The following is a 21,499-nucleotide window of genomic DNA, read 5'->3' as shown; positions in this document are numbered from 1 at the left end:
GGCCAGGAATTTGTATATTGAACATACTTGCTAGGTTCTCCTTCAGCACAGACAAGGCTGGGAAACGCTGATTTGACCACTGGCCCTGAGTCCTGGGGCTCTGCCTACCTGTGTCAGGTGGGGCTTCAGCAGCAGTTATCAAGGACAAAGGGGACATGTGTGCACATGTGTGTGTGTGTGTGTGTGTGTGTGTGTGTGTGTGCACACCCATCTAGGGCAGGAGGCCTATGGGCTGTGCCTGGGCTTGATTCCTGCCTCTAGAACTTAGAGTGGAACCACATCAGGTTTCCCTCTGCTCACCTCTTGAAGGGAGTTACTGAGACCGAGCACCAGAATTATTAACACAATTGGTATTCTCCACTGATGCTTTAGAGAGCCTGGGCTGTGTGCACAGCCCTGTGAGGGAGCTGCGACAGTCATTTCTGGGGCCAGATGGAGAAGGTGGGCCCAGAGAGGGGAGGGATCCTGTCTGGGATCACTGGTCAGGCTGAGATTTGAACCCAGGGCTGTCTGATTCCAGAGTGCCTATATTTAGGCCATTCTTCCCTTCTCTGTTCCCTTTCCACATCCTGTCCCCCCCTCAGTGACATTCACGGAACACCTCTGTGCCAGTCAGAGAGCCTGGCACCTTCTCCTCCACACTTTTGGGGAGCTGGCTGCACGAGGTACAGGGCCGGCTGCACTCGGGACCCTGTCAAGCGCTCTCTGGCCACAGACGGTCTTGTTCACTCTGCAGCCCTTCACCATGCTTCACTCACAGCTTCATTCCCCTGCGTCATTCTCCAAGTTCCAGGGGCATCAGGGATACCGGAGAACGGGTTACAACGCAGATTGCCCAGCCCCGCCCCCAGAGGTTCTGGTTCAGTTGGCCAGGGCTGGTGCTGGGACTCTGCATTTTTTACAGCTTCCCAGGCTGTGTGCGGCAGGTGCTTTGACCTTGAAGATACTCTGCAATAGAAGGACTGATGTCAGGAGAAAGGCACGGGCATCATCTGGTGGGCTTGAGTCTTTGATGATGAAAGTTAAGTTCTTCCCAGAAGAATGTACAAACCCACCTACACACAAGATCTTGCATAGTTTCAGGCAATTCCCGGGTCCTTGAAAGCCAGCCACGGACCCTTGCCCCCAGCGTCCGAACCATTCACTGGTCGAAACACCAGGCCTCAGCTCACCTCTGCCGCGTAGGCTTCCCAGACCTCTTGACAAAATTGCTTCTCTGCGTTCACAGGATGCTTAGTGAGGACATAACTCCATCAGGGTAGCTGTGTACATATTTGCCTTCCCTCCTGGACTGTGGGACTTGCAAGTGGTCGCTTTCCCCCCTTCCTAACACATGATAAGATTAGACTTCCCTCTGAGGTTAGGCCTAACCGCGTGATTTACAGCAGCCAGTAAAACGTTGGTGATACAAACTTTACGAGCCAGTATGTGATTCACCGTACTCTCTTCACCTTGCCAGTGATCTTGGAAATGTGCATCCAGGTGGAGGGGCCACCGGTTGCTTTCCCGGAGTGCCTGGGCGAACAGAGACTCCTGACCACTGTGTTGGACACACAGCCTTTGTTGCCCTAAGGACTGGGTTGTTTGTCGCTGCAGCATAACCTGGCTTGTCCTGATGGATCCCGTGCTTTGAAGCCATGAGCTTTGGGTCTCCAGCTCCTACACAGGCTGGTGCAGAGGAGGCCCTCAAAAATCACCCCGGCTACCATTTATTAAGGCCTTGCTATGTGCCAGGCACGGTTCAGTGTTGTCTCACCTGAAAGTCCCACCAACCCTAGAAGTCAGATGTCATTATTCCCAGTTTACGGTCGAGGGACGTGTCTGGCTAGCGAGTGGCCTAGGAACACCACGTCTCTGTCCTCCAGCACCCTATCTGCAGCGCCACTTATGACCCAAGAGACACACGGGCTGGGGGTTTTCTTGCCGCTCCCTAAGCCAGTGGCTTCTCACGGCGCCTCGGTGTCCACAGTGTAAAGTGGTTTCATAGTAATGCTCTTCTTCCAGGGCAGCTGGGACATGTGAAGTGCTCTGCACAGCGCCTGGCCGGTCGTAAGTGCTCATTAATGGTAGCTATTAGTTTTAATTATGATGCTTCTCTGCCTTGGAGACAAGCTGTTTGAAAGAACGAATGAATGGAGAAGGGTGGAGTGAACTGGAAGTTGGGATGAGGAGTCTGGGAACACAATGGGAGCCAAATAGCAAACGTGGCTCTTTTTTTTTAATGCCCCCCCACCAACCTGGAAGTCAGCTTCCCTCTACTGAGCCGTCACTGTGTGCCTGGTTCTGCGCAAGACAGCAAGATGCTTCACAAGCATCACCTTGACCAGATGAGAGAGGAGCTGTCATTCACCCCCATTTTACAGATGTGGAAACTGAGCCCAGGGCACGCAAGGATCTTGCCCAAGGACTCACCGCAAGAATAGGCAGCGCCAGGGGACCCTGGGCGGCTGCCCCTGAAGCTTGGGATAGGAACCTCTTCATGAAACATGCTTCCCTCTAGGAGAAACAAGGGCAGGCAAGGCAGCAGCGAGCCCAGCTCCCTGGGCTTCCACTCCAGTTCTTTCTCGCTACAGCCTTCCCTCTGCTTATGAGAGGGGTGTGAAAAGAGCACACGCGCGCGCGCACCACACCACACCCCCCCCCAAACAGCGAGCAAGCCAAGGAACCGCCCCCGGGCCGCAGGCGGCCCCTCCCCGCACAGCGGCGGCCCTCCCCGCGGCCGCACAGACTCCTTGTCACCACCGTGATTGGTAGACTAAACAGCTGGAGCGGAGCCGGCCTCCTCGCCTGCTCTCGCCGGGCGGCCGGCTTTCAAAGACGGGCCTCTGCGGCTATCTCCCCCATCAGCCCCAGCAGCATTTAGCCACTTTCTTCAAACACCCAGCCAGGGCATGATGGTTAACGTCAAATCTGGCAGCAAGTCATAACCTATAGGGCTGGGACATTTATCACGGCCGGGGAGGCCCCTGGGGACTTCAAAGAGGCCTGAGGGGCAGGGGGGCGGGGCGGGGGCTCCCGGCCAGGCTTTTCCTCCACCCAGATCCTCAGATCCCTCCGAGCTGGAGCTGGAGGGATCAAGGGGCTACCCCTGTTGGCCGGCCTAAATCATACTAATGATAATAAGAAATGCTATTGATCTGTAATAGCTGTTGTGTATCGAGGGTCACTCTGCATGTTTTATTTTTATTTTAATTAATTTATTTATTGAAGTAATCTCTACACTCAAGGTGGGGCTCGAACTCCTGACCGGGAGATCAAGAGTCACATGCTCTTCAGACTGAGCCAGCCAGGCGCCCCCAACTCTACATGTTTTATCTCATTTAATGCCCAGAGCCACTCTGTGAAGCATTTATTGTTATTTTTAGAGGTTCTGGAAATGGGGCGGAGAGAGGTTATGCCATTTGCCTAAAGCCACCTGGTTAATAATAAAAAATAGCATCATCCACTGTAATTGTTATCTGTCATGTGTGGAGTGATCCCTCTGTGCAAGTGTCCTGTGTTACCTCCTTGAATTCTCCAGGTACTCTCCGAGATGAGTATTATTATTCTCATCCTGAAGAAGACGAAGTCCGACAGATATGAGTGGCTTTCCCAAAGTGACAATGACTGGTGAGTGGCAGAGCTGGGAATGGAGACCTTCTGCTCTCCAAACCGGGTTCCCAACCACCTTGTAGTATAGCCTCTAGACGCTGGGGCCTGGGGTCCTGAGGGGCAGCCCCATCCTCCTCATCCTTGTGGCTGCCTCCTTGGGGCCCTGGGAAGCCAGAGTGCAGTCCTGGGTGTCCTGCTGTCAGATCCCAGGCCTGACAGAAATCCTTGCCGTGCCCTGGAAACTTCCAGCTGGGGAACTCAAGGCCTCCTGGGGGCAACGTGGAGAACTGGAGAAGCCAAGAATGTTGCCTCCATCCAGCTGCCTGCCCAGGATTTTTTCATGCAGGTGGCCCCCTACATCAGGTGAGTGTCCCATGTGAGAATGCTCCAGAAGACTTCCTGGAGGAGGTGATAATCTGGGCTGTTGAGAAGATGGGAATAAGGTTTATGTAGAGGGAGCAGGCCAAAGTATCAGCCAAGATTCTCCAGAGAAACAGAACTAATAGGATGTATATACACATACATACATAAATATGATACATATATATGAGAATGAGAGAGAGAGAGAGATCGAAAGTGAGATTTGAAGGAATTGGCTCATGTGATTGTGGGGTCTGGCAAGCCTGAAATCTGTAAGGGAGGCCAGCAGCCCGGAAACTCAGGGAAGGGCCAATGTTGCAGTCTTGAGTATGAAAGCTAGAAACGTAAGCAGAATTTCTCTGTTGCAGTCTGGAGGCAGAATTCCTTTTTATCCCGTAAAACTCAATCTTTCCTCCTAAGGTCTTCAAATGATGGACGAGGCCCACCCACATTATGGAGAGTGATCTGCTTTCCTCAAAGTCTACTGACTTAAATGTTAATCACATCTAAAAAATGCCTTCATGGCAACATCTAGGCTGGTGTTTGACCAAGCAAGTGGGCACCAGGGACTTGCCAAGTTGACACACAAAATCATCCACCGCGGAGGGGAAATATTTGTATGGCTCCATTTATAGGAGGGACCTAGAAGAATCAAATTCACAGAGATAGAAAGTAGAGTGGTGGTTACCGCAGGCTGAGGGAAGGGGGGAATAAGGAGTTAGCATTTAATGGGCACAGAGTTTCAGTTTGCGATGATGAAAACGTTTTGGAGATGGATGGTGGTTTGCACCAAAATGTGAATGTATGTAATGTCACTTCACTGGACACGTAAAAATGGTTAAAACGGTAAATTTTATGTTATGCATATTTTACTACAACAAAATAACCATCACAGGCACCGAAGGCCCAGGCTGGAAAGGGTGATGGGGCGGAAAGGCCCCACGTGAAGGATGTTAACTCATTCAATTGCTCATCCACCACATATTGCATGTTAGGTCTGCACATGCCAGGACCATGTGAGGGCTGGGGAGACAGTGGGCAATGACAGGGTAACTCAGATTCTTTATCTCGTCTCGTGATTGCAAGAGCCCAGGAGGGAACAGTAGCAATAACCCCATTTTACATGAGAAGGCGGAGAGGCCTATGATTGGACCAAGGTCAGACCATAATCCAGTGGCAGAGTGAGGACTGAGATCCAAGTCTGTCCAATGACCAAGTCATCTGTGGGGATCACTGGCTGGAAAGAACACATCAAATAATTTTTGCCCCCAAAAGTTTTGGGTAAAATAAAGGAGAAAGGGGGAGTGGTAGCCTAAAGGAGAAAAAGAACTGGGGCAGGCCTCCTTTTGGAAAATGGAGAAGACGTGAGAATGTGGAGGTGGGGGAAGAACCTGGGAGGGAGGAGGGGAAAGGTCAGGGTGGGTGGCTGAGGGACACAGATGAAAGCAAGATGGTGGCACATGGAAGAAGCAGAGACTCTTGAAGGGAGAGACAGCGCAGCAGCAGGGGCAGAGCTGAGGAGTGGGGGCTCAAGGGTGGGGGGCAGGAGGAGCTAGGTAGGGGCGTTGTCTGTTGAATCAGGGGGATACGGGTCACAGCCCTTGCCTGTTAGCCTTGTAGCCATGAGCAAGCCACTCAAGCACCCCAGACCTCAGTTCCATCCCTCATTCAGTGGGGATGGTAATAGGTCATGGGATCTTTTGAGTATTAGTTAGGATAGGAATGGAATGTTCCTATCCACAGTGGGTACCTGGGCCTACAGCAGAGGGGAAACAGGACGCTTGGGCAGCCAAGAGAGCCCAGCTGAAGTGCTGAGAACATTCCAGTCAGCCCAAGTTCATTCTTCCCCATCTTGGCGGCCCAGGAGCCATGTGGGGCTGAGCAGGCTTCACCAGGATGGAGGCAGGCCAGAAAAGTGTTTCTGCTTGTTATGCTTGTGATTCAGTCCCCCTGAGACCACACCACTTGGCCCTGCCCAGGGTGGACTTGGGGTAAGGGGAACTGTGGCCCCAAGAAAGAACGTCCCATGAGCCGCACGATTGGTACATAATAGATACCTGAGATGGAACGGATAAAACACTGGTTTCTGCTGCTCAGTAGCTGTATGACCCTGGGCAAGTCTCTTAGCTTTCCTGAGCCTCAGTTTCCTCATCCATCAAAGTGGGGTTTACAACCCAGCCCCAAACTCTCAACAGTCAGTATCTCAGAGTAGAGAGGAAAGTGAGACATTCATGGGGAGAACTTCACTCACATGGTGGAACCAATGAGAGAAAATATCAGCATTATCATTTACAGAGCCCTTTTTCAACTTTTGCAAAGAGGTTCAGATATTTCCAAGATTGGACCTCACCCTTCCTTCCTAGCTGCTTATTAGATCCTTCAACTCATTCAACAAATGTTTGCAAGAGGCTGACTGTGTGCCAGGCCATGTAATAGGTGCTGTTGACAGAGGAGTGAGCAAAGCAAACATCTACCACCATGGAGCTTACACTTGATGGGAGAGAACAAACATGCAGGTAAATGTCTACTATGCTAGGGAGTGATAAACACTATTAAAAATATTGGAGAGTGGTGCCTGGGTGGCTCAGTCAGTTAAGTGTCTGACTCTTGATTTCAGCTCAGGTCTTGATCTCAGGGTCAAGGTCATGAGTTTGGGCCTGGGGTTGGGCTCCATGTTGGGCATGGATCCTACTTAAAAAAGCAAACAAATACATATATAGGCAAAAGTCAAAGAGGGTTTTATTTTAGATTGGGTGATCAGGGAAGGCTTCCCTGAGAAGGTGGCATTTGACCAGAGCCTTAAATGAATGTGAGCTAAGCCAAGGGAATATCTCGGAGAATAATACAGGCAGCGAGAACTCCAAGGACAAAGGCCCCGAGGTAGGAACTCATGAGGCAGCTGCCATTCTTGCACCTGATTCTCAACTACACTCTTCCATGCATTCATCCAGCCAGCCACCCTCCTAGTTCCTGTCCATTCATTTTATTTATCTGTCCATCTCTTCATCCATCCATCCATCCATCCACCCACCCACCCATCCATCTATCATGTACTGGGAATCTGTTGTGATTCGTCATTGGGAGGCATGGAGAAGACCTGATAAAGAATAGACACCATCTCAGCTGATACGGAGATCACAGCCAAAGGGGAGACAGGGGCAAACAGTGCATGGGATGGTGGTTGATGGCATATTCTCCATCACTCACAGTGTATTTTTGCTAAGGAAGACCTCTGTGTTTCCTCACCTTCTTAGTTTAGGAAATCTTTCAGGTTTCACAGTTCAGGTTCTAGCCACCTTCTCCATAAGGTTTCTGGTCCTTCCTCTTTAAACTCATACCCCTTCTTGTTGGGACCTTCATCCTGCACTATTATGCTCCGACCTCTTTGGACTGCCTTGTGTAAATTTGAGTCTCCACCAATGGCTCATGAACTCCTTAAGAACAGGGTGAACATAGACAAACAACAATAGTACTAGTCTACCATTTACTGAATGCTTAACTATGTGCTTAGCATTGTGCCAAGCATATTTTAAGTACATTGCCTTATTACTCAAATACACTTGAAGGGAACTTGCCCTCCTATGAGGGAGGTGCCATTGCCCCCATTTTATAGAAAAGGAAACTGAGGCACAGAAAGTTAGGTGATTTGTCCATGTCACAGGCTAGTGAGTGGCAGAGCAGAGACCTAAATCCTGGCCTCTCCAACTGCTAAGCCCATCTCTTGGATGCTGCTCCCCTTACTGCTTAGTCAGACCCTAGCCTACACCCCGGTCCCAGCAGGTGCACTGAATGTACAGAGCGGGGAGTGGTGGAGTTCATGGCTCTGGTGCAGACTGCCTGGTTTGAATCACACTTTCATTACTGGGACTCAGGTGTTGTGACCTTGGCCCTGGTCAAGTCAATTAACTTGTCTGCGTTTTAGTGGCCTCATTTGCAACATGGGGGACTCATAGTTTTATTATGGAGTAAAATGAGGTAAAAGAAGGTGAATTGGTGCCCAGCACTAGGTACACAATCCACGAAAATTAGCCACTCATCTTATGTAAAAAAAGATGGCGACCTCGGTTCCCTCACAGTTTGGTTTTGTTCTTTCACAATTTGCCTATTTTACTTCCTCATTCTTACTTTACACTTCTGATTGAGACTGTTTCTAAAAGTACCAGTATTTTTACCCTTGGAACCTTTAAACTCTGCCAGGGGCCTGCAAGAAGAGGGGCAGATTGAAGCATGGATGTAGAGGGCCCCACCCTGGTGGGGGCGGTGGAGCAGTGGGTCCCAGTCATCAGCCCTTATGCCAGCAGACAGGCGCGTGGGCTCAGGCGGCACTTATCTGCCCCTCCCCAGGGGCCCATGTCAGTCGGGCCCTCGGACCTTCCAGGGCCTCCCTGTAAATCACCCTGGATGATTTATACAGAGACGCCCAGTCCGCTAATCCAGTAAACAGGATAAGCAGGGTCCAGCCGGATTTATGGGCTGCCAGAAGGGCCTTCACTGTGGGAGATGTGCACACTGTGACCCTTCTCCTGACCGCTGGTCTGGAGTACCCTAATGGGCAGGGGCCGAGTCACTGAGTTCCAGGCCTCACTCTGCTCCCCCAGCTGCTGATGGTCCCTTTTCCCTCTTTGGGTTCCAAGTCCCTGCAGGCCCAGGTGTTCACTGGGCAGCTGGCATGCGGTCAGCACATGGGGAAGCTAAATAAATTATAAGTTGGGCCCTGATATTCTGTGATAGGGACAAAGGCCCTGGAGTGCAGTGATGGGGCCTACAGGTGCCAGAGCCTGGCTGCCCTGCAGTCAAAGCCTGGCTCCATCTAGTATTTCCTAACTACGTGATTCTCTGAGCCATAGTTCCCCCTCTCCATGTAAAATGACAATATTAGTACCTTTTTCATGGAGCTGTTATTATAATAATAGTATAAGAGAAAGCATAGAAAGTGCTCACATAGCACCTGGCACCTATTGAGGGGCCCGTAAGTATTGGCAGGTCACAATTATTTCACAGAATGGCACTGGGGATATGTCATAGAGATTCTCACCCAGAGGGGACCTGCCTGAGTGTGTGTTGCAGCTTTGTTGTGGTCATGCAGAACTAGAAGGAACCTGAGTCCCTCCAGGGCCACAGATAGGTAATCACGAGGGTTTGGCAGAAGGTAGATATGACACACTCAATGTTCCCATAGCAACATGGATGGATCTTGAAAATGGAGTGGAAAGAGATAAAGCAAAGAAATAGTAACAATCACATAACTTAAAAATACACACACACACACACACGCACACACACACACACACACATACAGAGCAGTGCAATCTCTAACAAAATCTCAATAGTATTTTTTGTTGAAACAGAAAAGCTCATCCTAAAATCTGTATCTAATTTCAAAGGACCCCAAACAGCCAAAAACAATCTGAAGAAGAAGAACAAACTTGGAGGTCTCATATTTCCTTATTTTGAACATACTACAAAGCCACAGTAATCAAAACAGTTGTGGCATAAAGATAGACATATAAACCAATGGAATAGAATACAGATTCCAGAAATAAATCCTCACATAAATGGTTAACTGATTTTTGACAAGGGTGCCAAGACCATCCAAAGGGAAAAGAGCAGTCTTTTCAACAAATGGTACTGGGAAAACTGGATAGCCACATGCAAAAGAAAGAAGTGGGACCCTGACTTTACACCATGTACAAAAATTAACTCAAAATGGATCAAACACCTAAACTTAACAGCTAAGCCTATAAAACTCTTAGAAGGAAATATAAGGGAAAATCTTTATGACCTTGGATATGGCAATGATTTCTTAAATACTACACCAAAAGTACAGGCCACACACAAAAATGATAGATTGGACTTCATCAAAATTAAAACCTTTTGTGCATCAAGGGACACTATCAAGAAAATGGAAAGAAAACCCATAGGATGGGAGAAAATATTTGTAAATCATATATCTGATAAGGAATTAATATGCAGAATATATAAGGACTCCTACAAATTAAGAACAAACACACACCCAAACAACTCAATTAAAAAATGGGCAAAGGACCTATTCGGGTATTTCTCCAAAGATGATGTATGAATGGCCAACAAACATATGAAAAGATGCTCAACGTCTTCTATGGAGTTGCTTGGTTGGCCCCCAGGTATGAGAGCCCTCAATAAGCTACAGTGTCAGATTTGTTCTGGGGCAGGTGCATTGGCTGGAGTGACAGCCTCAAGCACTTCCTTTCCGGTCACCATGGGTCTCATGGAATATTGTCTGAGTGCTCACTATGAGCTGGGCCAACCGACAGGCACTTCCCTCTCACAGCTGTCCTAGAAGGAGATTCTATTGGTGTCTCTGACTCTAAGAAACTTGATTCTGTTACTCTTTGTTGTCAGTGTGAGGGGGCCTTTGAATTCTCTCTTGACAACTGGAAGAGATTTTCATTTGCATGAGTAAATCTGGTTTGAGGCTGAGCATAGGAAGTTCTGGAAGAGAGAGACCTGCCAAGTTCTCTGCAAGCCTGAGGAAACCGGAGAGTCTGAGTGGAGGGCCAAGGAGAAGGCTGATGAGGAGAGTGTCATCCGAGCAGAGCTGAGTGTGTGTGTGTGTGTGTGTGAGTGCACGTGTGTGCCCATGATGTGTATGCATGTGTACGTGTGTGTGCATACATGCTGGCCATGCAAGGGGTATCCTGTCATTCAAGAGCATAGTCTCTATTTCCAAAGAATGGTTTCCAGATCACTCCAAACACATCCAGAAATCATCTCTGTACTTCTGGATGAAGTAGACTTGACAAATAACAACCAGAAGAATTGAATAAAGATGGGGTGGGATTCATTTTTTTTTCTCTTTCCAAACATTGGCAACAGCTCACAACGCTTTGTTTGGAATGCTGGGCAGACAATGGGTGGGGCTCTAGGAAGCTCTCCCTGCCATCCCTGTACCTGCTTGCTTTGCATCTCCTAGGAGCTGAGACTAAGCCCACAGCCCCTGGAGTTGCACAGACGGTCGTCTGCCACATTTTCTGGTGTCTAGGTTTGGACAGAACTTCAGCACGTTTCTGCTTGATTCTTTTGATCCAATTTTTGGAGAGGTGGGTTTTCTTTTCTTCCTCTCTCTCTCTCTTTTTAAACCTGGAAACATATTGTAACTGAGGGAAAAAAGGTGTTGCTTAATTTCAAGGTCAGTTGTGTTTTTCCAAGATTTAGTTCTCTAAAAAGTAGGATTAAACAAATATCTATTTACCACAACTAGGCTTTCTAATTAGCTCCCCTGTGTCCTCTCCTAAATTCAAACCACTTGTCTCCACATAAAATCTCCCGTCGGTACCACCATTAACACCCTTCAGAAGGAAGGGCCAGCCCACAGCTGGCAGCCCCTAGCTTGTGGGCCGCAAGCCACGGAAAGTGTGGGGCTCCGACAAAGGCGCGTGCAGAGAGCTTGGGATCCCAGCGCCCGAGAAACCTTCTTTGCTGAGGTTGCAAATGTCATCTTACAGTGAGAGAACATCTGGGGACACAGAAATAGGGACTCAAAGGGCCTCAGGCCCAGGTCTGAGAGGTCACTGTAACTTCGACACAGTCTGGCAGAAGATGTCCAGTGCTCAAAGGGAAAAGAACCCACTTCCACATTCTTCTGCCCTGGACACACTGGATGTTTATACATCCGTGGAAGAGGTTATCTGCATTTGACTTGAGGCAGGCCCAACACCAGGCCTCTGATGGGTGAACCTGGGGGATGTTGCGAAAGACAGCTGGGAGTGTGTGTGAGCGTGTGCGTGCGTGCTGGGGGGCTGGGGATTCAGAAGAGGGGATCCGTGAACTCCAGAGAGCCAGAATCAGCCTCAATGCTGGCCCTACTCCAGCCACCCCTTGCCGATAAAAGAAGAGGTCTTTTCCTGGAGATGTCAAGGTTTGGAAGGGCCTAGCTCTGCCCTTGATTAGTTGTGTGACCTTGAACAAGTCATACACTTGCCTCAATGGACCCAACCGTGAAAAGCTTATTGGATCATGGGCTTGAGACAGTGGTCCTTCACATTTTGGAGACCCTGGCCTTTTGGCAGTCTGATGTCAGAAGGTCTCTCTAGGAAGGACATTTTACATGTGCATTTACTTACACATTCAGATGTTCTTAGACCCCTGGGAGTCCCTGAGGACCCTCTGTAAGACCCCTTGGTGGGATCCTCCAAGGCCCTGTGCACAGTGCTTGTACGTCATGGGTGCTTAAGAAATGTTTGTGGAATGAACCAGTTCTCCCTTTGAACTTGCACTTTCTATGAATCTGTGATTCTAAGCACCCGGGTTTGATTCTGCTTAGCTGCCTTCTGCGGACAGAAACAAAGGTATGTAGGAAAGACCCTTGCTTGAGTGTTAGTGGCATGTACACACACACACACACACCCCTTCTGATTGCCGTTCCTCTGCTGTGCATGTTTTATCAGGCCCCTACCATGTGCCAGGCACCAAGGACACGGTAGTGAGCAGCCCTGACCTCGCCCCCGCCCTCATGGAACTCACGGGCTAACCGTTCTGGACAGAGACCTGTGCTGGCCCTGGGTGCGCAGCGAGGCACAGCCAGCCTTGCGGCCAGGGCCACATGACGGCTTTCGTGGGCCTCGGGCCCTTTTGCCTCCATGCACCTTTCATGGCAGAAGCACCATCAAAAAATGTTTTAAAATACCACCGTGTAGGTATCAAGATGAATATAACTCAGTTTGGATTCATTGTTATATATTCATTTTTTTGTTTGTTTTTTAATCTTGATTTTAAAAGAAAGAGTGAAAACATTTTTGGGGGCCCCTAACTGTATCATGGGCGCTAGGTACAGTGCCTCATGGATAGTCAGCCCTTCCTGCAGCTCCACTTCACCCATCAGGTAATGCCAAATAGAAGGCTGCCAAGCATGGGTTTTACAAAGAGAAGCTGGAAGGTGTCAGAGGAGGAAGAGGTCATGGAAGATTCTGGAAGGAGACGGTGCTCGAGCAGAGCCCTGGAGGGTGAGCAGAACTGAATGGGAGCAGAAAAGGCATTCTGGACCTGGGAGGGAGCAGGGAAGAGAAAGGCTTGGAAGGAGGAACATGCAGGACATGCATGGGTATAGGGGCAACCAATGTCCCAGTGTCCCTCAACACTGGACCCGGGGGTCATTCAGCATCCTACCGACAGCCCTAACCCCTTCGGACACCCCATTTCTCACACACCCACTAGTAGAATCTCAGGATATGGAGAGGGATGAGCCCGAAGTGACACCCACCATTTATTGCGCACTGGGCCAGGCACATGGAGCGCCTTGTCATTATTCCATCTTAAAGATGAGAAAACCAAAGTGCAGGGGTGAAGTGACTTGTCTACAGTCCAACAGCTAGAAGACGCAGAGCTGGATTCACACAGAGAGCTCTCGCCTCCTACCATTATGCTATACTGACCCTTGGAGAGGCTGAAGGAGCCACATGCAGTCATCTGGGCATGGGAAACCAAGGCCCAGGGAGGAAGTATGGTGGGTCTAATGTCACAGGAGTTTTTTGACAGGGTTGGGAATAGAATGCAGGCATTCTGGCTCCAGCCCAGTGGCCCTGTCCGGCGGCCAGGAGGACGGGTGTCTTCTGAACTATCACACTGGCACCGTGAGGCCTTCCCTATCCTATCAGCCTCGGAAATCACAAAGCCCCTTTCCACTATGGTCTTGCCCCCTTCTGAGCCAGCCCTTCTGACCCCAGCTGTTCGAGCATGTTCCTGAAGACCCAGTTTCTGTAAGAGTCAGACTGGTACGCCCCTTTCTCAAAAGTTGTTCCCGGAAAGGGGTATCTTTCTTCTCCCACCCCTACTCCCTGCCCCAGGGGGAGGCTCAGCAAGGACAGAAGAGGCTCCTCTGTGTCGCAAACCCATCCCTCCGGTGCACGAAGCACCTGCCTCCCAGGCTGGCTGAGTAGATGTTATCATGAGAAGGAGCTGACTCACCTTCGTGACATCCCAGCCCGCTGGGCAGGAACGCTATTCTGGGCGCCACAGTCTTCCAAGGGTATAGACATAGCGAGCAGTCCCAGGGTGGGGTAGCAGAAGTGCCAGGGGCCTCCATGTCGTGCCCCCTGGACTGTCTGTCGGAACAGGGCTGGGAGGTAAGGGATGTAAAAGCTGTCATCAAGTCTCGGTTAAGCATCCAGGAGAGAAACGGTGATAATGGCTTGGGGGTCCTCAACGAGAGCATCCGGACTCTTGGCAGAAGTGACAGGTCATTCGATCGAAGGCTCACCATAGTCAGCGCTGACCAAGGAGGAAATGGGTTATTCAGGGTGGGACTGAGCTCCCCTGTTCCGGTGATGTGGAAGCAGAGGCCGGGCAGGGACATTGGGAGGAGATTCAGGTACCAGGTGGCTGACACAGGGGTTCAGAGTGGTGTGGATTGGAGTGCTTTAGGAAGCTCTCTTCTCGTTTTCTGAGGAGGCAACACAGTTGCATGGAAAGAAATATTATGACCTTAAATATCTGGTTTCTACCACTTACTACCTAGAAATGGCCCTTTACTCTCTGCGACTCAGTTTCCTCTTCTGTAAAATGGGGACAGGACAGTAACAATGATAAGGGCTGTTCTGAGAGTGAGGTGAGACGATGTGGATAAAAGTCCTGGTGATACAATGTTTCATGATTCAGTATTTGAATCATGGAACATTGCATCAAAAACTAGGGATATACTGTACGGTGACTAATATAACAAAATAAAAATTATAAAAAAAAGAAAGAAAAAATTTAAAAAAAAGCAAAAAAAGTCCTGGTGATAAATGAGTTTCATTTCCCATTTTACAATGGAGGAAACAGAGTTTTGGAGCTGTTGTTAAGTGACAGCCACAGTCTAAAGTCAAATGGCTGGTAGGGGCCGTTGACGTAGAATGGGAAGCCAGGCCTCTTCCTGCACCACAGGCTGTGTCCTACCTGTTGAGGCCCCACTTACTGTGTACCCACAACATGCCTGAAGTGGTGTTCCACTGAGCAGATAGTCTATGAGCAGGTGCAATTATTATCCTCCTGCTACAAATGCGGCTCAAACAATTATGCCAGTTGTCCAAGCTCTCACAAATGAAGGCACAGCAGAGTTAGGGTTCCAATTCAAGTCCAACTCCCAAGCCCATGCTTTTACCCAGGGGTTGGCAAAATGCAGCCCGTGGGCCAAATGCCCCCACCCTGCCTGTTTTTATAAATAAAGTTTTATTAGAACACGGTCACACTCATTTATGAATGTGTTGCCTGTGGCTGCTTTGAGGTTACAAGGGCAAAGTCATTGCAAACCGAAGATATGTCTATGAGCCGCTTACCATCTGGCTATTTACCACAAAAGTTTGCCTAGTTCTCCTCTTAACCATTTTACAGTCTTTACTCAAGAATTTAAAAAGAGAATCTACTTAACACCAGGACTCATTTTTAGGCAGGTAAGTACTTAACATGAATTCTAGCTAGAGATTGAATTACCGCCTAGGGCGGCTTCTACCCCTCTTCCTTCTCTCCGTGAGCAGATCTCTCGGTCAAGCGGGTGCTGAGTAAAGCGAAGACAAGGGCATTGTGCCAAGCACATTAACAATTCCTTGTGCTTTGCATTTGTATATTGTGATATAATTAGGGGATTTTAATTGTTTTAATTAACATTGTCATTCTTAAGAATGATTTTATTTCACTACTTCTTGATATTTACAGCTTATTATTAATGCTATTTATTATAACTGTATCAGAATTGTGTTTTTTCTCCTTTTAAGCATATAACCTACATTTGAATGTATAATATCTTCTGCAAGTGAACGGTGGGATTTTTAGCCATAGCCAGGGAGATCATAGATTTTAATATACAGAGATTACAGAACAGATCCAGTCCACAAAAAAAAGATATGGCAATGGTGAATCTGAGACTGGGAGTCAAGAGACCTTGGTTCTAGACAAAGCTCTATCTAATCTGTTGGGTGATTTGAATTTCTTATAAGCCCTCCTGTGCCTCCATTTTCCTTTATATAAAATGGGGCCATTGCACCAGATGATTGCTAATGCTTTTTCCTAGTATGGCATTGTATTCCCACAAAAGCCCACCCAAATAAAGCCTTCCCTGTAGAGCTGCTTAGAGACAGAGGCTTACCAGAGATGACCTTTGATCCCACAACAGGCATTCTCTTCTGAACCTAGCAATTCCTTAGGGAGTAAGGAACAGTCTGTGTGTGCGCCAGGCACCTTTCCAATCTTTTCTGGCTTTGTCACAGGATCCAGGACTCTTTATCAGAAGAAGGGGGATTAGGTCTGATGAGGATAGAGTGTCCCTGGTGGGCGGCAGTGGGCCAGGGGACGCCACAGTGGGTCTCCATGACGGGGAGGAGGTGGAAGCCAAAGGAAGCAGGGACTCTGTTCTGTCATCTCTGCTTGTCCTCGAGATGACTCTATCAGAGTGCCGGGGAGCAGGACAGGACGGACTTGTCATCACCATTAGGGGTGCGGGTGTCCGCCCCCCTTTCCTGCTAATCCTCATTATGATTACCCTCTCTCTAGGGCAAGAACGAAAACCTTTTGGTCTTTATTTCTTATCACTTTTTACAGTTTGATAGGCACACACACAAAAAGGAATTTCATTGTTGTTTTAATTTGTATCTATCTGATCAAAGATTGAGCCTTTTTTCTTCTTTAGCTGTTTGTATTTTTTCTTTGTAAATGAATTTTCTTTTCTTTGTAAATGAGTTATTCATGGCCTGTACTTTGATTTTTTTCCTACAGTAATATTTATCTTTTCACTTTTGATTTTTTTGAGGTTACATATTTAATATGTAAATACATCTTTTGTTTTGTTAAGCTCTTACAAAATCAAACAAAACTGGGTGTAGCGAGAACATGTTAATAGCTTCCCCTTTCTCCTCTGCAATTCTGAACTCCCAGAAAAGCACTGACAATTAGCATTTGCTGGGTTACTGCTGTCACTTCTTCTGTATTAATACAAATTTATTCTCTCTATATATACATATATATTCTATATGCAATATATATATAATGTAGAATATACATTAGAATATACATATAGAATATATATATGCAATTTTTTCCTTTTCATAAAAGTGGAACGTTCTGTATCTTTTAACCTAAAATCTGTTAAAAAATTCTACATTTTAAACTGATTCTCAGATTCCTATGCCTCTTCTCTGTTTTGCAAACTCTTTCTTGTTACAGTCACTTCAAGAGTTAAGCAAGAATCTCTGGCCACTTTACAGATTAGAGAAACTGAGTCTCAGGGAGGACATGTGATTTGCCCAGATCCTTCAATGGCTCAATAATGGAGCGAAAGCCCCAGGACAAGAACCTCCTGATTCTGGAGGCTGTTCCTTCTCTATGCTGAGTGAATCAGACGTTCTGTCCTTAAAGTCACCCTCCTGAGGTACACAAGCTGGAGCTGGGGTTCCGAAAAAACATAAGTCCTAAGAGAGTCAATGAAGGAAGAGAAATTCAAATCAATCCCTAATGTGCTAGGTGACTTTGGGGTGACTTGTTTGCCCTCTCTGGGCTCCCTGTTCTCATCTAAGAGGTCTTTGGCCTAACCAGAGGATTTCAAACTGTGCTCTTTGGGGCTTTAGGGAGCCCCTACAAGTTACTGCTGCTCAGTGGGGCACCTGCGTGGCTCAGTTGGTTAAGCATCCGCCTTCGGCTGGGGTCATGATCCTGGGATTGTGGGATCAAGCCCCATGTCGGGCTCCCTGCTCAGTGGCGAGTCTCCTTTTCCCTCTCTCTCTGCCCCTCCCCCTGCTCATGCTCTCTCTCTCTTGCTCTCTCAAATAAATAAATAAAATCTTTTTTAAAAAGTGAACACAGGGAGCATGTTCAGGGATGCTCACTGCAGTAGTTTGCATTGGTGAAAAGATGGAAGCAATTGCATATATCTCCCAGTATGGGGTGGATTACATGCATAGGATCCTTCATTTATCATCTCTTCACTCACTCATGGAGTAATTATTAATGACTTCCAGGCACTGTTGCAGACATGGGGAATCATCTGTGAACTAAATAGACCAGTCTCCACCTTCTCGCTGCTTCCTGGAAGGCAGGTCCACCCCATCAGGAGCTGCATCCCGGTTAAGGGACGTGAGATGGACGTGTGCATCCCAGCATGGATGGGTCTCCCCAGGCCATAGGGCTGAGTGGTGGAAGAAGGGACCAAGCCCAGAGCGGGCTGATTCCTTTCATATAAACTCCCCCACCCCCGATACCTCTGTCTGTCTGTGCATCTGTCTGTGAGTGAGCAGATAGACGAAAACGTGCTGAGGAAGGTTTGCTGGGGTACATCCCCAAAGGATGGTGTTGCCTCTGGAAAGAGAAATGAGGGTACCCTGGATTGAGGGTACCCTGTCTGGGGCACTTTATCTGTATTTTCTTTTCTTTTCTTTTTTTTTTTTTGAACAAGGAAGATATATTCAAGTATTATCTGTGGTTAAAAAAGATATTTTTTTAAAGTTTAAAATAAACAAGTCCAAAGAGAAGGAAAAGACAAAAAGAAATGTACAAGTTTCAGTTTCTCACAGTCCTTCAAAATCTAACATGCTCAGACTCTAGAATCTACGTGAAGCGCTGAAACATCTTGGTTTGGGGATCAGAGATTTTAAATTGCACAAACCAATGAATGTTACTGTCTGGATCCAAGAGCAAGCTGGCCGCGGCCGGAATCCAGTGTGTTCAGCCTCATCTGGTTCCTTCTTAGTTACTTAGAATCCCCATCCCAGCATTGTTGGAAGGGGACACCTCTCCTGAGACTTCTTTTACAAATGAGGGAACATAGGTCCAGCCATTGTGATTTCTTTTTCTTTCAAATTTACTGAATATATTTGGCATATAACACTGTGTAAGTTTCAGGTATACAAAATGTTAAGTGATTTCTTGTTTTGCCAAGGACTCAATTAATGGTAGAGTCCAGATTACGAAGTGGGAAGCAAGCCTGCCTTGCCTCCAGATCCTGGGCCCAATGTCCCAGGGGAGGGGACAGAATGGGCTGCCATCCCCCAGCCTCCCATTGGTAGCTCCAATGACCAGTCCTGAGTCCCTGTGTCCAGCACTTGCTGAAAGGGAGCCTTGTTGACATGGAAGGAGATCAAGGCAGCCGGGGGGTGCCGAAACCTCCTGTCGGGTCCACATCTCCCGAAGAGATAGGGACACTTTAGACACTGCCCCCACCCCCTCCTCGAGCTCTCTCCACTCAAATTCCACGGGGTTTTGGAATCACTAGACTGTCTCCCGCTCCCAGGAAACCCCAGGCTTCAGTGGAGCCAGGCGACTGGCCATCCATCACCCTTATCTCCTGGCTCTGGCGGCCCCAGGTCCCTGGCCTGGATGGGCCCGGGGGGCCAGGAGGGGTAGGGGAGGGGTGGGGCCTGGGGGGGGGGCTCGATAACAAGAAAAGCAGCTGTCCCCTGGGGGAGCTTCAAAGTGCCTGGAGCTGAAATTTATGTGCAGACTTGCTCCCATTAGGGGTCAGGGGGCCATTCATCCCACAAATAGTCATTGAGCACCTACTACGTGCCAGGAACTGGGCTTAGGCCCAGAGATTTTGTTGTTTGTTGGTTGTGATGTCTACCTCATTCATTAATTCAGTAAGTATTTATTAAGCACTTCTTAGGAGCTGAGGGTTTCTGGAGACCCGGGGTTAGATGAATACACCCCCATCTGTGGGGAGGCTTTCAGTCCCCTCATGCCGGGCTTCTGACTTTGGAGTCAGGCAGACCTGGGCACATTACCAAACTTCTCTGGGTCTTGGCTTTCTTTGCTGTAAACCCAACATAATCATCGTACCTACCCCATCGGCATTGGGAGAAGACAAAATGAAACAGGAAACTGTAGGTCCAAAGCTTAGCCTAAGCCTGGCAGATGGTCACAGGGCAACAAAAGTGGCTGTTTTTATGACTGCAGTTGATGGAAACAATCACTCATTTATGACGCACGTGTTGAGCCGCTGTGCTCTGGGCAGTTGCTGGCAGGGCACGTGGCATGCAGGCCTGGGGGGGTTTGCAAGAGCCCCCCCCTCCCCCCAGGCCTCTCCTCGGCTGAGGCCTCAAGGTATTCAAGAGGGGGTTTCGGCACGGGGCCCAGGAAAGCCACTGGACTCAATGACTTCTCAAATCCCTTTCTCCCCCAGACTCTAGGGCCCCATCTGTGGAGCTGAGATCTGCCTTTCTGAGATTTTCTCTAGTAGGGTCCTAGCTCTGTCATCTGGGCCTTACCCAAACTCTTAGAACCTCAGTGTATTCATGAACAAAATGGGGATAGCAACAGTTCCTATCCTGTTGTGTTATCGTGAGGATAAAATGAGATAAAGATTGTAAAGCACTTGGCATATGTCTGCACAATTAAGTCTTCAATAAGTGGTAACCAATAACAAAAAAATAATGATAGTCTCAGGAATCAGTAAAACAGGCAGCAGCAGCAGGAGGAGGAGGAAGGAGTAAGAAATGTATTGAGACCTATACCTGGAGCTCCAGGGGCGCAATCGGTGAGCGCGCGGTGCTTATACGACAGTGCGAGACCTATACCTTCTGGGGTGAAAGCAGTTCTCAGTTCTCAGGGAATCTCAGTTTGGCGAGGCGGGGCACACAAGGTTTCCAAGGATGCTTTGTTGCTGCGAAATTCACATCAACGGAAAAGGAAAGTGCGTGGAGTTAGTGTACTTCTGCTCCACCCAGTGGGGGCAGTATGACCGCAGATGAGCAAGGCGAGGTGGCCCAGGAAGGTTAATAGGTTTCCCAGTGTCGTGGAGCTAGGGTGAACTGGGCTTCAGCAGGGCTTGGTCCCCCTCTCACCCCTGCCAGGGCCGCAGGGGGAGCTCCCCGTAGACACGGCTGTGGGAGGAACTGTGTGCCCCCTCCCCCAAATTCATACATTGAAATCCTGACCCCCGGTATCTCAGAAGGTGACTGCATTTGGAGACAGTGTCCTTACAGAGGTAATCAAGTTAAAATGAGAGCATGAGGGGGGTGCCTGGGTGGCTCAGTCGTTAAGTGTCTGCCTTCGGCTCAGGGCGTGATCCCAGGGTCCTGGGATCGAGCCCCACATCGGGCTCCCCCGCTGGGAGCCTGCTTCTTCCTCTCCCACTCCCCCTGCCTGTGTACCCTCTCTCACTGCCTGTCTCTCTCTCTGTCAAGTAAATAAATAAAATCTTAAAAAAAAAAAAAAATGAGAGCATGAGGGTGGGCCCTCATCCCGTACGACTGACATCCTTATTACAAGGGGAAATTTGGACAGAGACATGCATGGAGGGAACGTGATGTGAAGAGACAGGGAAAAGACGGTCATCTACAGGAGAAGCCTGGACCACTTCCTTCCCTCACAGCCCTCAGAAGGAACCAGCCCTGCCAACATCCTGATTCTGGACTTCCCACCCTCCAGAACTGTGAGGGAGTAGATTTCTGTTTCAGGCCCACAGTCTGTGGGACTTTGCCAGGGCAGCCCTGTGGGCAGAACGTGGAGCTGCCCACAGACCGTGTGTATGTCCTAAGTGCTGGGGGACTCCTGAACGATGTCCTGGGCAGGCAGGGGGGAATGGTGTGAGCAATCATCCAGAACCTGGGAT

Source organism: Ursus arctos, unplaced genomic scaffold (assembly GCF_023065955.2).
Source record: "Ursus arctos isolate Adak ecotype North America unplaced genomic scaffold, UrsArc2.0 scaffold_15, whole genome shotgun sequence".
Taxonomy (NCBI): Eukaryota; Metazoa; Chordata; class Mammalia; order Carnivora; family Ursidae; genus Ursus; species Ursus arctos.
This window is presented reverse-complemented; position numbering follows the sequence as displayed.